We start from the raw sequence: 13,743 nt of genomic DNA, 5'->3' as shown, positions 1-13,743 counted from the left end.
TTCCTTTTAGGTTTTTCAACATAAGTGTCAGAGTCTAAAACTGGGAAGCCTTGTCTGAACATGTCAATCACAAGCTTTATCTGTTTTTCAGCAAAGCTTTTAGCGTCTTCATTGCAGCTTTCTATGAGTGTAGGTTTCCTTCTTAACGTAGAAGCTACTGTTAAATCACACTTCAGGCTGATGTTTGGCCAGCTCTGGCTGTTGGGGGTTAGAAGGAAGTTCTTCCTAAAGGTAGGATGTTCCCATAACTGGACATAGGGGGGTTTGTGTATCGCCTTTTCTTTGATACGCTAGAATCTGGTGGCAAGTTTCCTGAGATCATAGGAGAGTTCAGGTCTGAAGGGACCTCAGGAGGTCTTTAGCCTGACCTGCTCCTCAGAGCAGGGTCAGCTATGACATCAGAGCAGCTGCTCAGAGCTTTATGCCATTGGTCTTGAATGCCTCCAAGGATGGATGCTGAACAACATTTTTGGGTAATGCGTTTCACCCCTTGGCTGTCCTCATGATGAAGAAGTTTTACCTTATATACCATCAGAACCTCTCTTGTTTCAACTTGTGCCCATTTTATTTCATCCTCCTGCCGGGCACCGCTGTAAGCAGCCTGGCTGAGTCTTTCCAATAACCTCCTTGCAGGCGCTGGGAAACTACTCTTTGTCTCCCCACAGTTCCAGGCTGAGCAGGATTTGATCACTGGTCTCATTGCCTGTGTTACACAGATTTGTCAGGTGTGTACCTCACCCGTCCTGTTCTCAATCCTTGCCTGATTTGAGCACATAACGCTCATGCCCAGTGAGACAGACGCTCTGTGAGACCTAGAAAGGAAAGTAACAGAGTGTACCGGGAAGGCACAGTCCGTTTTGCCATTCTTTTCTTGGATCACCTGCACTGCTCTGTAGTTCAGTTCAGCCTTATTCCTTCTACGGTTGTAGAGAGCTTCTTTGTTTTGCTGTGGAGCTGGAAACTTTTGCTCCCTGAAGAAATGGACAGCCAGAACAATGTGAAATCTTCCTGGATGTGTTTGGAGCTTTGTATTTTTAGCTCAATTGTGCAACAGTTCACATGCGACTACTCAAACAGTAAGGCAAAACCGAAAAGAAAACAGCTGCGGCCCGAGGCCTTATGGCCAGAGCAGCCAAACAGACTTTGAACAGCTTTCAGACCGGACTTCCATTGTACCAGGTGCTTCATTAAAGGTCCTGTTGTGGTTTAGTGAAGAGAATGAGAGCCTGGCTCTTAGGATGGGAGATGTTCCAGTTTTCAGGACAGGTCCCAGTTTTTAGGAAACCTTTTCCTTAGGTAACTGCTTAAGTTTAGAAAGCTTCCAAAGCAGTAGACAGCTATGCAATTAAAAATACAGTTGCAGAATTAGGATAAAATCCTACTTTCTTACAACTGACCACTTAATGAGGAAAGGGCAAGACTCTGTCCTACTTTTTGTGTGAATTATCTACACAATCTGCACACGTGCACTATGAGGATTATATACCTCTCTTTAAAAATCCAGCTTTGCTCACAGCACTGACATAAGTGCTCCCACCAGCCTCTTCCATGTAGACATCATAAAAAACTTTTCAGGATAACTCAGACTGTGGAAAATTATTGACCAGTTCAACCTGAAATATTTCATCTTGAAATATGAGATCAGTGAACCTTTGATGAATGAGAAGCAGGGTTTCCAAAATTCTTCCAGGATTTGGAGTCCCAGGACAGAGAGCAGAGTAAAGCCAGCAGCCTAACAGCATGGAGAACCCCATGTCAGGTGGGGTCTCCTACAGCTTCCAGCATTGCTGCTGCTGAACAGCAAGAATCTCAAAGCTCTGGGATAGTGGGCTACCCCCATCCTTGGCTTCTGGGTAGACTACTCAAGGCTTCCATATGTTTTCAAAGGAATTGAAAAGATAGCAACCAAAATAGGCATATTCGGATGTGCTTTTTCCTTCTTGATGATCTGCTGCAGCCTTCCAGGTCATTGGTAGCCTAAACCATGAAAAGAGCATTCTGCAAATCTTGGTTCTTGTCTGCTGTGCATGCTAAGGATCCTTTAAATGTATTATAAGTGGTTTTAGATTGATTAACCTGTGCAAAATTAGTTGGGCAAGTTGAGTTAGTCACAGACAGAGGCATCTACTGCCATTTAGAAAGTCCTAGGATACTTGAGAAATCCATGCAGGGCCAGCAGATCCATAGCAAACCTGCAAGAGACCTATGTCTTTCTATGACATCAGGAGGGAAAGGTAGGAACATCTGGCTGTCAGATTGCATTGGGTGGCAATGAGTGAATCAATATTCACATCTGATGTCCAGGTAAGAGTGTTTTTCAAGCAAATCTCCCAGTGATCTCCACTGACTGTATGTTGGGTTGTGCCACGGTGTGGTCTTGGGACCTGCAAGCTGTGGGACTCCTGGGTTGCTGCTGGGGAAGGCGAGCTGCACCCACTCTCCAGCTGATCATGGGCATTAGCGCTGCGGACCAGGGAAGAGTGGGCAGCTCCTGGCCCGCAGGGTGCATTAAACGTCCTAGTGAGTCCTTGCCAACAGTTGGCTTCACTCCACAGACCCACACTACCTGCTATGCTAGACGTGTTCCTTAGACCTCCATTACCTGTCAGGACAGTGGAGATACCCTTATGGAGTCCTACACGCAGATGTCGAAAATGAGATTTCTTAATACGAGAGAAAGGTATAACTACACCTACACTGGGAAAATAGTGCCTGGCCCCGCTCTCTGGGTGGGAATTGGAAGCTTTGCCCACCTTAGTGGGAGAACTTTATTATTGAGTGATTGCATTATATTGCATGATATTTTCTGCTACCGATTTGCTGTTTAAAAAGGTACTGATCCAGGAGGAAAGGGAGAAGTCGGGTGGGGGGCTTCATAGAAAAATAACTTAAATTTCCAGCCTTGTGTTAGAGGAAAGTGTTTTTTCTCTATTTGACATGGTTTATGTTCCTAATTCCAGCCAGTCTTCTTTTATAAGAGCTTTGTTTATATACTTGAATTTGACAATTGGAGGATTAAGGATGTGTTTGGACTGCCTTTTTTTGCAAGTCTGATTGTGAAAACCACCTATGCCATCAGCATAAACCAAAACACAGATATTTTCTTATGCTTGTGGTTCCAGGAGGAGAGCAGTTCACAGGAGCTAGAAGTTTTGCTGGTGAATGAGCATATCCATTTTGGAAACAGCCTGCACTAGCTCCATAGTTAAAATGGTACCATACACTTGCAAAAGGCTAATTTAAGGATTTTGCAAGAAGCATCTCTGTGCTGTATCTGTTTGCTCTTTGCCTGCTCCCATTCCTCCAGGGTCTCATTAGCTTGCTCTAATGCGGATATTCACCCAGGCTGCATACCTTTACTTGCACAAGCCTACCATTTTGCAAGAGGACTAGAAAACAGCAACAACCAAAGCAGACTGTTCAAACTCCTCCTTCTTTTAAAACCTTTTATCACAAAATGCAGGTTAAATACCATTTTTAACCTAAAAAAAAAAAAAAAAAAGTTTGTCTCGCTTTTCTACATACCTCTGTTTATGGTGAACATTCAAATTCATTTCCTTAGAATAAGGACTTCTCAGTGCCATGCTGTGTGATGGCTGCTTTGCTTTATACTTTCTGTTTTATAGAGTCCACTATTGGCACTGTTGTTAGCTGGGAAAAGTAAATAGACTTTGAGCAAAAGATCACACCATAGCAACCCTCAGCTTCTGTTTACAGTTCGAATAAATGTCTGTGCCGTGGAAATTTATGTCCTGAGGAATTTTCTAAACCAGTATGCTAATTGGTTTAATAACAAAAGGATTAATGCAGATAAGTTGAAGACAAGTTTACACTCAATATTTAAACGGTGAATAATTTTATTTTTTAAAAGCTGCCAGTAAATAATATATCACAGCCACTCAGCAGGGAAAGGGTATTTTTTGACTTATTTATCATATGAGAAAGCGTATGACAGTTCTGAGGAAGAGATTCATGTGAGCACTCAGCAGAATATGAGTTCTCCAATTAAAATCAATATTAAAACCCCTTTTGTTTATGGGAGCAACTCTGTGTGTGTTTTGAAAACCTGTGGGTTTATAACTTCCTCACTTTTTGGTTAAAGTAGCTGCTTTTACTCAAGGAAAACTTCTATTGACTGGTCTGGACATTTTGCTCAAGAAAAGAGAATGGAATAAGTTATATGCCTCTGAAACTCCTAGCTGCAGGGGGATTTTAGGCCTTTAAAAGATATGCCAGGAAAGGACATTTTTTTCCTTTCTGCAAGTGATACGAAGACACTGTTGCTAGCAGTGCTTTGGCTTGTTTTTTTAATATGCAAATTGGAAAGATTTCATACCAGAGGGTAATCATTCCTTAGAGATTTCACCCATACGTGTCGGTCCTTCAGCCAGGTCGCCTTTATACTTGGCCAGCGGTGCAGAAAGCACGGGCAGAGAAAGCGTCCGGCTGGGGTGGAGTCACCATTTTGGAGGGTGTTGTACCTGGTGAGGCCCTCGTGGGCTTTGGCATGGAGAGTGGCTGGAGAAGCTGATTTGAAGGCAGGGCAGGGTTAGGTCTGTGATGATGTTCTGATCTGGTTCCCGCTCATGTTTGTGTGTGCTGTGGGATATCTATGTTTCAATTGAAATACAAATGTGGTATCTGGCCAGCTGATGGCATAGCTTCTCATAGTATCACTGAACAAATGAAGCATGTGTAATCCCAACCAAAACTGGGCCAATCGACAGGTCCAGTGGTTGTGAGCTGGGTTCACTCTTCAAAGAACGGTTGCTTTAGCAGAAGAAGCTGTGTTGCAATGCTGTTTGCTGTTCTTAAGCGATGTGCTAAATGTAGCAATGTGCCACTGCATGGTCGGAATTTAAAAACATCATCTAAGTAGCAAATCTGACGTCTGTGATCCTCAAAGGAACCAGATGGAATGTACCTTGCAGAATATTATTTTATCTCTTCTGGATTGGGGTGAGTAACTGAGGGTCAGGTGCAACCCTTGAATTTATTCTGGAAAGTATATAGAGCACAGGAACTATGTATATAGGAACCAGGGACCACCACATATAGGATACCCTACATCTGAACACCCTAACGAGCTCAGCAGAGTGGGGTCACTTTTTAGGCTGGGGGTGGTGGGCGCAGCATTTCTTTGTGCAGACTGGGGGTGTTGGCTGGCTGGTACTGGAGAGGTGGGAAGGCTGTGGGGCAGAGCACGGGGCAGTCCTGGGGAAGGCCAGAGAACCTGGGGGCGGCCGTGGGGTGAGGTATGACATAGGTGGTGGGAGGCAGGTGTGGGGGTGTTGGGGTAGTGTTGCAGCAGGGGTGGTACTGATGAATATTTTGGGGGATGTGGCATGTGGCACCCATGGGGGGGCTGTGCCTGCCAGTGTGAGCACCAGGAACAGCCCCCGTCAGCAGAGGGGGGCCGAGGAACAGAGGTAGTTTTAATATGGAGTGGCTGGGAAATTGGGAAATCATAGAATGGTTTAGGTTGGAAAGGACCTTGAAGATCATCAAGTTCCTCCCTGATAGAAATGATCAGACAAATATTATAGCTACAGAACATCAGTGGAAAATGAGTCTTGAAATCCAGGGGTAGCTGATCCTCATAGAGCACCCAGGGTGATGCTTGCTCGGAGCCCACCTGTGGTACGGGATCACAGGATCGCATAATGTTTGAGGTTGGAAGGGACCTCTGGAGGTCATCTGGTCCAACTCTCTCCTGCTCAAGCAGGACCACCTAGAGCCAGTTGCCCAACACTATGTCCAGACAGCTTTGGAATATCTCTCAGGTGGGAGACTCCACAACCTCTCTGGGCAACCTGTGTCAGAGGTCAGTCACCCTCACAGTGAAAAAGTGTTTCCTGATGTTCAGTCAGAGCACATTTTAGTTTGTGCCCATTACCTCTTGTCCTGTCAATGGGCACGACTGAAAAGAGGCTGGCTTTGTGATCTTCACACCCTCCTGTCAGGAATTCATGTGCAGTGATAGGCTCCCCCTGAGCCTTCTCTTCTCCAGGCTGAACAGTCCCAGCTCTCTCATCACATGTGAGGTGCTCTAGTCCCTCCATTATCTTTGTAGGCTTCCTTCAGTATGTCCATGTCTCTCCTGTACTAAGGAGCCCAGAACTGGACACAGTACTCCAGATGAGGCCTCACCAGTGCTGAGTAAAGGAGAAGGATCACCTCCCTCAACCTACTGGCAAAAGTCCTCCTAAAGCAGCTCAGGTTACCATTTGCCTTCTTTGCTGCAAGGGCACACTGCTGCCTCATACACACAGATGCGGGTTTGCACCTCTTCTCTCTCAGCCTCTTACATCAAGTGAAGATTACCTAGAAGAGGGAAAAGTCAAGCTTTTTATATAGCACTTGCTGCGGTAGAAACCAGCAGCTCCCTAACAACATGCCCTGCTACGGAGGCACAGCCGGCAGCAGCTCCGAACTAGGGGATGCCGTAACCTGTGCTGTCAGTCTTCCATAGTTTTGACCAAAGCCCAGCTGCCTTCTGAACTGCTGCGTGTCTTTGCTTTTGCGCCACGCAGCTTTTTAACGTTGGAAATATAGATGCCAAACCTCAGGAGGTGTTTACGCTAAAAAAGAAATCCATAGCTTTGTGGCATAAAGGTTTATCTGCTATTTTAAGTCTGTTGCAATGTGTGGATGACATTAAGCCTCTGAGGGTTTGAATTATGGCTGTAACTTTCCCCAGGAAGTCCCTATCAGCCATCTGTGTCTCTCCAACAGGAAAGAAAAAGCAGCACTAAAGGAGGTGATATATGGAAAGCATTGTGTCTGCTGAGCCATTCATGATAGTGTTAAAATAAAAGGTCTTTAAAGTGACTGTGACTCTGAGGAATATTTCCGAAGTCAGAGGAGGATGGAGCTGTCAGCTGTGAGGGGAGAAAAGCAATCTAGTATTGATCCTCGGTCAATAGAGCAATTCCGCTAATGCCTGTAATTCTAATTTCTGTCATGAGAAAACAAACAGAACAAGAAGAGAGGAAACAAATGTAGAACATCCCAAAGATAGCAGAAAACACCTCTGATAAAAGTAAAAAGGAGATTGGATTCATGAAGTGTATTGAAGCAGTAGATGTGATTGCTTCTTTAGAGGTTGCAAGATCTCTAGATGAAGAAAAAGGGAGCTGCTTTATTAACATCTAAATTCTGGATGTTATAGCTGAGGCAGTACCTCAGAAGCATTTACCTGAGAAATGAATCTGCAAATACACACTCAGATGAGAACAAAAACCAGTGTGAATGATACAGTAGAAAATAAAGCTCTGTCTTCAGACCAGGGGTAGCTTGTCTTAAGCACTGTCACGCCGTGTGTGTCCAGCATTTCCTCTCTGGAAACAGATGTCCAGAAAAATTCTACAGGAGCTTTCTTCAAGGGAGAAGAAGGTGAAGGTAAGCGACGGGGACAGGGATTAAAAACATTTGGTTGCCTCCATCACCAATACTGCCTCACATTCATGCTTTAGCCTCCCATCCTGCAGAATGGGCAAAGCAAGGTAGAGGCCAACCCTTTTTTTTTTTTCTTTAAGTGATTTTTTTCAATGGCTGTATTATGTTTAACTGCTGCAAAACAGCATCCCAGAGTATGGGCAGGGAACCTGTAGGCCGGCAGTGTCAGCAAGATACTTTACTGACAGGCAGAGGGGGTCGCATCTGTGTTTGGCTGAGCAGAGACTCCTCCTGTGATCCAGCGGGTGTTCACCCAGCCAGGGCCCGACTGCTGCTGGCCTGAGGACTTCTCACAGCAGTCAGCCTTGTCCCAACCTTGTGCCAGGACCCTCCTCAGAAATGCACACAGAAGCTTGTTGCAGAGCACCAGGATTCATTTGGTTCCCAGTGTTAAGTAATTAATTGGGACTGGGACAGGGAAAAAGCCCTAAAGGTTTTTACAAGTGTTTGCTACCAAACTTTGTACTCAAAGCTGTTAATTGCTCCTCTTCCTATCATTTCCCATTCTACAGAGATGTGCTCACCTCCAGAAGATCTTTACCTTCTGTATAGCAAGTTTATCTTCATTTTGCTGTTACCTACTTCTTTCTTCTTCAGATGTCCTACACTAATATCCAGAGGTCGGTGGCTAAAGTTCAGCTCTTGGTGCTGTGCCGTTGGCCTCAGCAAGAGTTTGCAGTTGACTTCTATAGCCCCGAGCAATGGCAGTTTCATTAGGTTTCATGTGTTCTTTTGGAACCCTGTAAAGAGTTTAACAAATTAGGCTGCTTATTTTGTCAGTGACTTGCTTGCAGGTTCAGTAGCTGAACTTATTTTGGGTTTTAATACAGTAATTTCAGAGGAACCCCAGTGTCCCACCGGCAAAGTACAGAGTGGGACTGTGTATAGGGGCTGGGGAGCTTCAGTGGAGGGGAAGGGAAAGAGCTCTACTTCTGCAAGTCAGGAGCTAATTCTGCAAGCTTTTGCATTGCTTTATCCAACTCCTCTCCTTTCAAACACTAAGACAGGCTATATGCCCAGCAACCTTCCCTTCAGGGAGTGGGGATGAGCTGCTGGGGAAATGGGTCCTGTCTTCGGGGGAAGAAATGTCGCAGCAAAGTGTTGGTGCTTCTCCAGATACTCCTGAATACCTTCCACAAGCCCGGGATGTTCTTGAATTGTGAGAGCAGTGCAACTGAAAACACAGACAGGCAATCGCACAGAGGTTGACAAACTGCTGTACACAAGCTATTGGAAAGTGCCTCCTGAGAGCAAGGTGCTGGCCCAACACCTCTTCTTTGAAAACAGCACCCTATGTCTGGTGTTTTCAGAAGTAAAGATGCCCTAGAAGTATTGAAGTTCACCCTCGAGGAGGATGAGGATTCTGACAAACTGCAAAACCAAGTCTCTCTGGAAAGACTGCATGATTTACACACCCACTTCTTCTTAGTTTTGAATAATCTAGGATTATTGCTGCCAGACAAACTAAATTAGTCCTGTCATAAGCCAGGCAATAGTGAAACCAACTTGAGGGGTTTTGTTTTCTTCTTTAATTTTTCAGGGCTTTCCAAGCTGTGGAAATGATGAAACATCTAAAACAGTGCGAGAAAAAAAGATTGTATAGGATTATACTAAGTAAGCTTTCCGGTGGGAAGCATGCAATTATATATTATGTACTGTCAGCACATGGAGCGTGATGGGACTATAATTTTACCTATGTTATTTCCCCTGGTTGCCAGAGAAACCATAATAAGAAATGTCAAAGTGCTCCTGTCCTTATTGATCTTTTGAACAATCTCTCACAAACAGCATCAGATGTTATAATTATTTTCTCTTCACTGAGATGATGTCTGATGTCACACATACCACTGTCAAAATCAGCTGGTTTATTGGTGCAGAAATCTAGACATAAAACTATATAAAAAAAGCTACGCTGAAGGAAACAGAACAAGTACATTGATGCCTTCTTTGCCTAATTCTTTAATAATAAGTTGTTCTCCAGGTACCCAGCCCTCTGAGCTGGAAGACGGGGCGGGGAGCAGAATGAAGCCCCCATAATCCAAGGGGAAATGGTGAGTGACCTGCTACACCACTTAGACATACACAAGTCTATGGGGCTGGATGGGATCCACCCAAGGGTACTGAGGGAGCTGGCAGAAGTGCTCACCAAGCCAATTTCCATCATTTATCAGCAGTCCTGGCTAACCAGGGAGGTCCCAGTTGATTGGAGATTAGCAAACGTGACGCTCATCCACAAGAAGGGCTAGACGGAGAATTCGGGAAACTACACGCCTTACAGTCTGACCTCAGTGCTGGGGAATGTTACAGAGCAGATCATCTTGAGTGCCGTCACGTGGCCATGTACAGGACAACCAGGCAATCAGGCCCAGTCAGCAGGGGTTTATGAAAGGCAGGTCCTGCTTGACTAACATGATCTCCTTCTATGACAAGGTGACCCGCTTAGTGGATGAGGGAAAGGCTGTGGATGTTGTTTACCTGGACTTTAGTAAGGCTTTTGATACTGTTTCTCACAGCATTCCCCTGGAGAAACTGGCCGCTCAAGGCTTCGATGGGTATACTCTTTGCTGGGTGAAAAACTGGCTGGATGGCTGTGCCCAAAGAGTGGTGGTGAATGCAGTTAAATGCAGTTGGTGTCTGGTCACAAGTGGTGTTCCCCAGGGCTCAGTACTGGGGCCAGTTCTGTTTAATATCTTTATTAATGACCTGGATGAGGTGATTGAGGGCACCCTCAGTAAGTTTGCAGAGGACACCAAGTTGGGTAGGAGTGTTGATCTCCTTGAGGGTAAGAAGGCTCTACAGAGGGATCTGGACAGGCTGGACCGATGGGCTGAGGCCAACTGTACGAGGTTCAACAAAGCCAAAGGCCAGGTCCCGCACTTGGGTCACTACAACCCCATGCAATGCCACAGGCTTGAGGAAGGGTGGCTGGAAAGCTGCCTGGTGGAAAAGGACCTGGGGGTGTTGGTCGACAGCCGGCTGAATATGAGCTGGCAGTGTGTCCAGGTGGCCAAGAAGGCCAACGGTATCCTAGCCTGTATCAGGAATAGTGTGGCCAGCAGAACTAGGGAAGTGATCGTCTCCCTGACTCAGCACTAGTGAGGCCCCACCACAAGTACTGTATTCAGTTTTGGGCGCCTCACTACAAGAAAGACATTGAGGTGCTGGACCGTGTCCAGAGAAGGGCAATGAAGCTGGTGAGGCATCTGGTGAACAAGTCTTATGAGGAGCGGCTGAGGGAACGGGAGTTGTTTAGCCTGGAGAAAAGGAGGCTGATGGGAGACCGTATCGCTCTCTCCAACTACCTGAAAGGAGGTTGTAGAGAGGTGGAGGTCAGTCTCTTCTCCCAAGTAACAAGTGATAGGACAAGAGGAAACGGCCTGAAGTTGTACCAGAAGAAGGTTTAGATTGGATATTAGGAGAAATTTCTTCACAGAAAGGGTTGTCAAGCATTGGAACAGGTTGCCCAGGGAAGTGATCAAGTCGCCATCCCTGAAGGTATTTAAAAGACGTGTAGATGTGGTGCTTGGGATGTCATGCATATGAATGCTTTCCTTTGCCTTTGCTTTAAGAGCCTTATTGATGCAGATAGAAATGAGGAAAAAGGGCTGACAAGTCCAGGAAAATTAGTGCTTGTCAATTTTAAGGTGAGTGAGATGGTGATGAAGGTCTCACTGATGGCCCGTGGCATGCACACTGCAAGGACCTGTGTTTGGGGAAGAGCAGAAGCTCTTTGGAGACCTTTGTTTCTAACCACAGGCGGGAGCAGGCTTGCTTGGCAGCCTTGGGAAATAACATGGAGGTGTCTCTTGGATGGACTTTAGGAGATACAGGACAGGGAGGACAGTGGCAGGGACCTCCTGGAGCACAAACAACTCTGGGGTAGCAGTAGCAGGAGGGGACAGGGAAGCCAGAAGCACCCTTTATCCCCTCTCCCTGTGAAACCAGTGGCTGAGCAGGTAGCCAAATGCTTCCTCCTCCTTTTCCTTCTCCTCCTTCTCCTCCTCCTTCTCCCTGTCAGAGTCCCACAGGTAGTGGGGTCTTCAGGGCTCTGTGGAGGAGCAGGGTAATGGGGCCACACCAGGGTAATGGGGCCACACTAGGGGAATGGGGGAAAGCTGCCCATCTGGCAGATCCTGGAGTTAAAATTTTAATATGATTTTTTTTTTCTCCTGTTCCTTTCCAGTCCTTTGAGAAGGGGTGCTCTGGGCCTGAAGCAGCAGCATCTCCAATGATCCATACAATCATATTTTTTCATCCAGCAAAATAAGGGTACAGATAAACAGGGAGTGATGGCTAAAATGAACCTAAAAGTAGAGTGGCCTCAAACATGTCCCATGCTATTTCTGTAGCCTCTCATGACAGTGGCCTGTGGCCTGCACCTGAGAACCTCTGCAGAGTTGTAGATACGGAGAAAAGACTCTTCTTTTTGATTCTTATCTTGTGCATAAGTAAAAGCACAGGAAGGCCAGAGAGGAGGAGTTTATTTTGTAGGGGAAACTGAGCAAAATATCAGGTTTGGGCTTCAGCTGTGGCACTAGAGAGGTTTTTGGTCTTTTGGAGCACGCAACAAGTGGTTATTCCCTCCCTCAGGTTCTCATGTTCGAGCCTCGAGTCTCTGTGTCCCCTATTGCCCTCAGATGATGGGTAATTGCGGTCTCCCTGGGGAAATAGGGCTGTCACGGGAGTCTGGAACTGGGAAGGCAGGTCTCTCTAGTCAGGAGAACTGGCCTGTGCATGGTGTTGACAAGCATAGCATCCCCTGGCTCGTCCGCAACTTTTGTTGGGAGTTGCAAGACAAAAGTGCCAGTTCAAATTTATTCAGGGTGTTGAGTGCAAGGCAAGTTCAAGCACTTGGGAGACTTTAGTGAAAGCTGTGAGGTGGACACGCAAGCAGAAATGTTAAAGTTGGGTTCCTAAAGCTAACGGAAAACACAGGTTTCCCCCTAATTTTTGGAAGAATTTTCCCAAGTAGGTTTAATAGTATGTGAAGAAGAAATGACAACACCTCCCTGCCTGATTGGCAGCCCACAGCTAACTTGTAATGAATTTTTCTTATTAACTTTTCAATTATTCTCCTTCCTACTGAGGGTGAGTGCAAGATATAACTTAAGTAAAATTAATGCAGTCCTATTTTTAAATGTCCCTGGGCAGAGTAGCAGTTGGAGTGTCGAGTGGCTCTGGTGTTCGGAAATTGTGTCTGACAGCCCCAGGAAAGCGTGAAAGAGAGCTGTCCTCTCGAAGCCTGTGAATAGTCATCCCGGTAACGGGTGTATCAACAGCTCAGGTTTGTAACCAAGAGAGCTTTTGGGTCTCTTGTCTTGATGGAGATTTGATGAAACTGAGAAGAAACCATTGTTAAGTAGGTGTCTGGAGAACAGAAACATTTTGCCTACTGTATCATATAATTAGAAGAAATAAGGTAGTCCCCACTGGCCAACCTCCCCGCTGTAAATCCTCTCCAAATAAAATTTCATCAGATCTTCAAAAACATCTTGAGAAATCTTTCACTGCTGAAGGAAAGTCCCTAAAGATAGCCAAATAGTTTTCACGTTACCACAGTGGCTGCTGGTCCTGAGAGCCACTTAGGGTGGTGCAAGAGGTTTTCAAACGATTTCAGCCTCTCCTCCTCCCGTGCTGGTTTAAGTCTCTTCACGGGGCACAGGTACTCACCGCTGAGCGGGCAAGGGGGAATGGAATTACACGCTTACTGCAAAGGGGCTTTTGCGTCACGTAACTCATCGAGCAAATCATCAGCCATGAGGCTGCGGTCGGTGGCTGGTGAAATTGGATCTGAAATTATTGCAAGATGTATCATTAGAGGCAGTTATTACAGTATATAGAGCATTCTCCTCATATACCATTTTCCCATTATTTTCTGTTTGCTATGCAAAGTGTCTCTTTGTTGAAACATACCATCTTATCAGTCAATAGTGCCATTCGTTATGGCTGTACTGTGTATTTTGCCTGTAATTGGTAACAAGGTCATAATTGTGTGACTGACACAGCAAGCGAAGTGGCCAGCCATTTATCATTGCATTTCTGTGTGCTTTTATGTTGGTGCTCAATTTGTAGCTTAGTTATGAATTCACATAAACCTGATCATTTTAATGAAAACTTGGTTCAAAGAACCAGCCCAGCATTTTGTACTATTTTTGTTTTCTTTCCTTGTTTCCTGGTACGTAATGTTGGCCCTATTTTCTGTTCAGGCAAGTGGTGAAATTAAAGTTCTTTACAATTTCAACATAATAAATCTCTCTCTGCTTGACAAAACATTAAGGATTTTTT

The sequence above is a fragment of the Vanellus vanellus genome, assembly GCF_965231255.1.
Source record: "Vanellus vanellus genome assembly, chromosome: 3".
Lineage (NCBI taxonomy): Eukaryota > Metazoa > Chordata > Aves > Charadriiformes > Charadriidae > Vanellus > Vanellus vanellus.
Note: the sequence above shows the minus strand (reverse complement) of the source record.